The sequence below is a fragment of the Erpetoichthys calabaricus genome, chromosome 9, assembly GCF_900747795.2.
Source record: "Erpetoichthys calabaricus chromosome 9, fErpCal1.3, whole genome shotgun sequence".
NCBI lineage: Eukaryota > Metazoa > Chordata > Cladistia > Polypteriformes > Polypteridae > Erpetoichthys > Erpetoichthys calabaricus.
In genome coordinates this window covers 105,960,352-105,969,216 of record NC_041402.2, presented here as the reverse complement: position 1 = coordinate 105,969,216, position 8,865 = coordinate 105,960,352, and the positions used below count along the sequence as shown (strand labels likewise).

At 36.6% G+C, this 8,865-nt stretch overlaps 1 protein-coding gene across 1 annotated transcript in view; it reads right to left on the bottom strand.

Annotated features, from left to right (window-relative positions):
• The window catches only part of LOC127529079 (fibulin-7), a 113,900-nt gene extending 105,328 nt beyond the window's left edge, over positions 1-8,572 (bottom strand). Inside the window, exon 1 of the mRNA XM_051931545.1 lies at positions 8,476-8,572. The gene's annotated coding sequence lies outside the window, so the exon portion shown is untranslated. The remainder of the gene's footprint in view (positions 1-8,475) is intronic.
• Between the last annotated feature and the right edge of the window lie 293 nt (positions 8,573-8,865).

Genomic DNA, 8,865 nt, shown 5'->3' with positions numbered 1-8,865 from the left:
TTTAATAAAAGGCGAGCTTTTAAGCCTGAGAAATCACCCCGTAAATGCACACGTTTAATTGCACATGTGTTAATATGTATGCTTACACAGTATTAAAAGACACTCAACAAGTACACAGTATTAAAAGACAGTCAACAATTAATGTAATTTACCTTCGTTCCCGCATTTGACTTGTGCTGTAAATCTCTTCCTCGTTTTCAGTTCACGTGATTACGTAGGAGGCGTAATACGTGATGACGCGATACGTGACTCCACCTCCTCCATTAGAGTATATGGACAAAAAACAGGTTCCAGTTATGACCATTACACGTAGAATTTCAAAATGAAACCTGCCTAACTTTTGTAAGTAAGCTGTAAGGAATGAGCCTGCCAAATTTCAGCCTTCTACCTACACGGGAAGTGGAGAATTTGTGATGAGTGAGTCAGTCAAACAGGTTCCAGTTATGACCATTACGCGTAGAATTTCGAAATAAAACCTGCCTAACTTTTGTAAGTAAGCTGTAAGGAATGAGCCTGCCAAATTTCAGCCTTCTACCTACACGGGAAGTGGAGAATTTGTGATGAGTGAGTCAGTCAAACAGGTTCCAGTTATGACCATTACGCGTAGAATTTCGAAATAAAACCTGCCTAACTTTTGTAAGTAAGCTGTAAGGAATGAGCCTGCCAAATTTCAGACTTCTACCTACACGGGAAGTTGGAGAATTAGTGATGAGTCAGTCAGTCAGTCAGTCAGTCAGTGAGTCAGTGAGGGCTTTGTCTTTTATTAGTATAGATTGAGGCCCGTTGGCACAGTAGCAGGGACGAGCTGGTGCGCTTTCCAGAGATTGTTCCTGCCTCCCACAAGATGCTTGCTTCCCTGTGCACGAACCTCAATAAAATAATTTATTGTAGCATTACCGTCTCTTTCAAACGTACTAACCCCCGATTCCTGTTTTTCCTTTTCTTTCTCCAAATAACCAATTGCCAAACAATTGGCTCTTTAATAAATATCAAGCCACCTGTAAGCATAGATCGCCAGTTCTTCAAAACTTTTAAGGAACATTGAAATATCTTCGTAGTACATGTTTAATTATTCCATCCATCTATCCATGCAGGGTCCTGCCAGCCCCAGCAAGCATACAGCACAAGGCAGGAACAAAACCTGAATGGGGCGCCAGTGAGTCCTTGCATATTTAATCAATAACAATATACATTATTTAAATGAAGTCCAAAATGTATCTGTATAATGTAATATATATTTTAATGGATTTCATCTTTAAAATGATATCAAGAGCTCCACGAAGATAGTGCCTGGAAATCTAAATTGACATAGAAGCCAGTTGTCATCATCTGTGAATACGTGCTCTCAATTGAATTGAATTCCTTTATTTTTATTGTATGGTACAATGAGATTCAATATGCAAATCCTCCATAAACTTATTTTCCTATAAAATGGTAAAATAACAACAACAATAATAATAATAATAATATAATAAAAAAACAGCGAAAAATATACAATATGAAAGCATACGTGGCTCAGATTATGCAATATTACAACTGTAATGCAAGTTTACAATGAGGTAATTGTACTTATAAGTACAAACAGTTCTACCTGGAGCACTTGGTGGACTGATTGAGTGCATTTATAGTTCTTGGGATGAAACTGTTTCTAAACCATGAGGTCCATACAGGAAAGGCTCTGAAGCATTTGCCTTATGGAAGAATGGCTGAGGCAGCGTGTGCTAGAAACTCTATCCCGATATTTCTCCCCAATCTTGACACAATCTGCAGTAGAGCTTTCCAATCAGCTGCTGTAGAGCTGTGATTCCGCACTCAGATACAGTGGATTAAATACTCTGAGTGGTGCACTGACAGTGACAGAGCTAAAGCAGCTATAGTATTTGGAATAGTATGTGCCATTCTGTGCACCATTATATGGTTATGAGTTGATTACAATCAAATGCCTTAAACTAATAAAAGATATGCAGTTAATTTCAGTGTATTTGATAAAACCGTGTCAGGGATGTGAATCTAAAAAATAAAGGGAAACCACACAGGAACAGTAGCACTGCTTTGACGCTGGGTGCCACTAGTTTGCAAAACCGAGCGGAGAACTTGCGTATGCAAGGGATTGACCTGGCGTGAAAATGTGCACAGCTTTACGCCAAGTTTAGTTTTTATACATCGCGATGTGAGCATGGAAATGGGTGTACGCACCATTTATATATGAGGCCCCTGGATATTACCTGTCCTCTTTGGAGTTGCCTCAAGTAATGGGTTTCAGATGGGTGTGGAATTATTTGTAAAATGCTGACTGGGTTCTGTGCAGTTCTAGTTTGTTCTGATGAGCAAGAGGGTCACAGCAAGACAGTTCCTATTCCAATTTAACCTTGCATAGCACTTTTGAATGAATATGAGCTCAGATAGCTTACAGAGAGTTACAAAATTTGCTATGGTTAAAATAAAGTTATTAGTCACACAAAATTACATAAATAACCTACTTAATAAGATAAACAAACAAAAAATCTGATGTGTACAGCTATTTATAATAGAAATAAAGATTTTCCATTATACTCTTACAAGGAAAAGTTTGTGAACCCTTTAGAATTATCTGAATGTATGTACTAATCTATATATATATATAAAATGCAAAGTTGACTGACTCACTCATAGACTCGTGAACAAAAGCACCATTTCTCATTTGAAATAAAAACTGAAAAAGTTTGGCAGGACTGTATATATTGGGCAACAGGTATCTGCTATGAAATGACATTTCAGTATATCAATATGTAGGGGTTAAAACAACTGCAACAATAAAAAAGCAAGTATCTCAGAATAATGCTCGGACTGAATTGATTAAACTTGACATTATAGAAAACAAATTAGCTGACAGGTGTATTTTATTTGAATATATTACTGTAGCAAGTATGCTCTGCTAGCATGCCATAAAAACTCTGAAACTGAGCCTAGCAGGCTGTTTGAAGCTTGCCAGTTTATGCGAATGAATACCCCCAGCAGAAGCAATTGGTGGGATGCACAAAGAGTGGCACTGACCAATAGATTGATGAATGAGCAGAGACAGGCAAGTCTTCTTGACAGGAAAAAAGTGATGGGATAACATGTGGTGTTTATGGTGAGATCTGAAGTGCAAGGAGAAACATTCAGTGAAGCTCAAGGAAAGCATTGTTAGGAAATGTGCTGTAAAGGTTGAGTGTGGGCGCCACATACTATGGTGGAGAACTTAGGTGTTGCTGAACGAGAAGCAAAAAGACAGGGAGAGAGAAGCAGAAGAGGAAGTGGGGTCCTCTGGTCCAAGACTAGCTGAGAGCAACAGCATCCCTTGGACTATATAAATGCCACTTCAAATCAGTTAATGGGTCCCCTAAAACCAGAAGAGAGGAGGGGTTGACACTGTACATACTTTTCATTATTAATTCTTTTCACCTGTTCTTTTCCATACAATTTTTATTTCTCTCCTGTTTTTAGCTGCTCCTTCATAAAAATTCTTTCCTTCATTATCTACATTTGCGACTCCCAGGTTTTCTTTCCTCTACGTACAAAGAGGTCACTACAATATATTTAAAGGGACAAAACAACCCCAAAATTAAAAAGGTTTAATTAATTGAATGTGTTGGTAAATGTGGATCATGTAAACGCCATTGCTGTTTTTAATAAGTTGCAAGTAATAATAATAACTTTTTAATACGCTGTAAATAATAAATAAACATGATTCAGTGTAAACTTTATTGTCTTGCTATGGCTTTCAGAATGAATCCATATTAATTAAAATTTAAACAAGCAAACAATTGAAAATCGTAAACATCTAATAATGATAAAAATGTATACCCAAAATACCCATTATTTCTACAGATTACCCAATTCAATTAAAAAATACTTTATACTCAATTCAATTAAAAAAATACATTTTCCTGTAAAACTGTTTTTTCAATCACTATCTGTAAAAGCCAAAGTCAGTCAATGGGAATGGGAATTCATCCATGTCAGGAATGTTTATCTCATGGGAACTGTGTATAGAATGTTCAAAAGTAAGTAGCATAAGTAAGCAGCAGTTTAACAAGGCTGAGAATATTCTATTTTCTGACATCCATAGATGTTACCAAGTCATGAAAATAAATACTTGAAGGTAACAAATCACCACGAGCTTGGTTAGCCATGGGAAACAAATCTTGTTCAAAGTCCTCTCAGTTTACTTTTCTTTGTGATCGAGTTACTACTAACTATTGCCTATTTACTATAAACCTGGTACTACATCATTTTCTCAAAATATGATACTTAGGTAGGAGAAACCAAGATGGCCAAGATGTCAGTAATTCCAGCTGTTCCTGCACATGACACTCATACATTCTAACCTTCTTTAACCTACACAATATTTGCTGTTAACAGACTTCACTACTATATGTGCCCTAACCTTTGTAGACCTCTGCTTTATATAGATAACAGGTATGTATTAACTAAGCTTCAAATATAATTTTCCAATATTATTTTTTCAACATAATTTCCCCAAAAGAAATTATTCTAATTGATGAAAGTATGAGCAGTAGTTTCAGACTTTACTATTGTATTTCAGAGAGATGACATGTAGATTCCTCCAGGAATTATAGGAATGGGACATTCAGTTACAATCTCAGAAATATAATTTTTCCATTGACAAGATAGATTCTTCTTTAATTTGTGCAATGCACAGTGTAAACCATCTAATATATTGCACATACCTACCTCAACTAAACTCACCCATGGATAAGACCCAATCAATGAACGGTTTTTAGGAAATAATTCTGTTTATGTGTTACTGTAGATAGTATTTGATTTACTCCTACTCTCATATTTTAAAAACATTATTGGAGTAATACTATGTTGGGTAAAATTATTCAAAAAAAATATGTTGTGTGCTCCTATACGACATTGCATATGTGTAGACTTATCTCACTTAACAGGAAGAATCTTAAACCCCTTCCATAACTCAATGAAAAAATGCCGTGTTATTTTGTAACAAGAATGTCTTGGTGTTGCCACACAAGTTCATATTTTCTGCAAATTTGACAGGCTTACATTTTTTTATAGGCCTTCTTGCATCTGGTCTGGTTTGGATAATGCCAAATCATACTGCTAGTGACTCATTGCTGATGCAATCCTCATACTGATGCAGCTTTCCAGCGCCATTACAATATTATCTAAAACTAGGAAAAATCACATTTTCTCTGTAAGGGATAGTTTACAGCTTTTTAGAATTTGGCAAGAATTAATTAACGCTGTTCTAAAATAAACACCTCACGCCTCTGCTTGAAGTTTTTCATGTCTTACCTTATATGAGGAATTATGTCATATTTAGCTTTTGTTCACATAGCTCCTCAAAATGGGTAGATTAGGGGTGTTGAGTTTCAGTTAATTTAATTATAAACATATATATTTAGAATGTACTATAGATTGCATTTTGAATACACTATTTTACCTTCAGTATTTCAATGTGATTTATAGCTCAACAAAATGGAAAAAAGTAAAAAAAAAAGACATCTAAAATACTGATGGAGCAATGTTGTATTTTTGTGAGTTTACCACAAACTTTTCCAACTAATATAATCTAAATACAGGAAGCGATCACTTATCCACTGTTTTAATTCATTTAGGCAATTAGTTAGGATACAGTAAGAAAACTATTATTCTGCTTGTTTGATATGCAGACTCTACTTTTAGAGTCATTTAAATAGGGAGTGAAACTGAACAGCATGTATTTAGATTTTATGTTCCATCGGTAAAATTTGAACAAAAACAGCAACAATCCAAGCAGTAAGCCCAGTGGAACACCATGTCAAAAAAAGTCACACTATACATTTAATATGGACATTTGTTTTAAAATATTCATTGATTCACCTTTGGCATACTGTAGGTTGCACTTAGCTTTACCTTAGATATAAAAACAAAAAAGTACTTTAGGTTTGTTATATAAATATAAAACATAGATGTTAGATGTGAGGTTGCTGGTAAGGCCTAGCTGAGAGAGAACCTGCCATCTTAGGACAGAGTTTGTGAACTCTGGGAGCCAAAATATAGCAATAATTGCTTAGGGAGTTTAAATAGAGATTTCAGGCCTGTTACAACTTCAGAATTGATAAAGAGGAGTGAATGCAGTTTTAGGATAGTTGGGAGTAATACCGATTTTCCCTGTGTTGGACTCGGTAGGAAAACAAGTTATATTTTTTACCTTAAGTAATGGAAGAGATGATGTATTCCTTATAGAATGTTTCTAGTGACTTTTATTTTAGGTTGGGGATTGCCTGATAAGATGGCAAATCCTGGTGTTAAACAATTTGTTACTTATGGGGAAATAAGTATAAAGCTTTAAGTGGTTGGCTAGTTAATGTCAGTCAGTCATTTTGTCAGTTTCTAACTCACTTTGTCCTGAGCAGGGTTGTGGTGGTCTGCTGGAGCCTATCTCAGCTAGCATAGGGAGCAAGGAAGAGAACAAACACTGGACAGGGCACAAGTCCATCGCAAGGCACATACATACCCCCACACACCAAGCACACACTATGGTCAATTTAGGATTTCCAATTCACCTAACTGTATGTCTTTGGCCTGTGGAAGGAAACCTACTCAGCCTTGGAGAGAACTTTCAAAATCCATGCAGGGACAACCTGGGACACAAATCCTAGTCTCCTTACTGCAAGGTAGCAACACTACCACTGCAATACTGTGGCACCCCCGACTGGATAACAGATATATGGATTATGCAATATGAATAAAGTGAGATTTTTTTTTTTTTTTTCCCATGGCCATTTTTCACTTATTCAGCATGAAAATATGAGATTAATTTTTTTTCTCAGCCGCCAGTATAGAGTACATGGCGTAAATAACATTTTAAAAAGATATTAATTTTTGGGTTCTTCTTTAAATCATTGCTTTATTGTTGCACATTACAAGAATCAATCTGAGCTGTACAAAGACACTGAAACCAGTACCAGGTTGTGGACTTTTGCATTCACCTGTTTTCCAGCACTGCTGATCCACTGAGGATTGATGATGCTGAGGTTTGAAGTGCTGACGTGCCAAAGAAAAGTGGAAATACACCAGTACCAAACTACTGTAAGTTATCATTGAAGACAAATGATTCCATCTTGTACCCCTAGCTGACATGTCTGTTGGCCTGGTGCATCAACAGTGGGGATATGCCAGACCAATGGAGGACACTGACCACCTTTCTAATCTTTAAGAAGCACGAGAAGTGCAGAATTAAGAGCATAGACCAACTTCCCTACTTTTAGTTAATGACAAAGTATTCACAAAGGTGATCCTGGAAGAAGAACAACTAGTTGGATAAGCAGAACTCTGAATGAAGTTCTGATACATGGACCATATCTAGATGATTACAAACCTGATTGAGACCAGCCATTATATGGTACTCATATTTATTGACTATGAGAAAAGACGTCTGACATTGTTGAGCATTGAGAAATCATCTGGATGTTTCAAAGGCAAGGAGTCAGCTACCATAATGACATGACACCAGTACCATCATCTAGTAGTGTGAATAACCTATCAAGAAGGCAGTCCTCCAGGGGGATACCATTAGTTCCCAACTTTTCTTGTTATGCTTAAAAAACATTTTCCAGGAGCTCTGAATGAGATGACCCCAGGAGCTCAAAATTGGATGACCTTGGTGTTAACTTCGATGTTTGGAAGCTGAGCCATCTACACTTCACAGACAACATTGTCCTCATTACTAAGACATCAGAGGAAGTCTTGATGCTGCACTCCATGCCTACTGATACAAGACTGAAGTGGTCAGAAACCTCTTTGTACACAGCAGTCCACTGATGCTTCATGAAAATAACATTGACACCAACAACTGCATCTACCCCATGTTACAGGTGAACATTTTCAATTCCTCTATACTTCCCAAACTCTGCTATGCAAATACGTCTTTGGCAGAGACCAAGGCATGACAGGATTCACAACAAACTGTAACACCACCTGATGGGTTATGCTTTTTAGAAGGCAGCATTCAGAAGGTCTGATCAGCAATGATTTGTCGCTGGCATCGCAACACCTGGTGCCATCCTCATTGGATGACCATGGCTAGGAACTAGTCACTCTGGAGGACCATTATGGTATCCACATCCCAGTGCTGAATAAAAAATAATCTAAGTATTTACATAAGTAAGTAGCTTTACACTTGTAAAGTGCATTTAAAGGATGTTGTTTAGAAATAAAATGTCCTATAAAATAAAGGTTGTTTGTTAATATACAGTATCACACCAGTTGGTTAGCACTACATAATATGTTAGTACTGCAAACCTTACCAGGGTAAGCCTATGACTTGTCAGAATAGATTGCACATCTGAGTTCAGTTTGGCCAAGCAGAAACAAACAAAAGCAGATTATAATTTAGAAATTTTCACAAAAGCAAGGCCTTAAAGGTGAAAATGTTTTGAATAGTATAAGTTATTTTCTGTTTATTTAAAAATAGGAGCACTGTACCTGCTTGAAACGAGTTGCGTTGCTTCTATAACTTTTCCTCTCTCCCCTCTTTGCTATAGTGCAGACTTGTTTTTCATTTTCCTGTTTGACTTGGAATGTGAAATTTCGTCTCACGAAGTGGTTTGTTTATGCTAATATCTTTTTTCACTTCCAATGCTTGAATGTGTTTGTGTTGATAGCAGTGCTGGTCCCACATGTTACAATGAGAGCCTTTCATGAAGGTGTCGCCATCAGAGACTTAATAGAAATGTTCTCCAGGTCTTTTTTTCCTGGTATTTGCACTTAAATACTAGATTCCATAATGCCCTAATAAAAGCTGCACAAAAGGCCTCTTCTACCTCTGAAAGTCAGTGTACAAATGAGTAACTGCCCTTGAAATGCATGATTAAT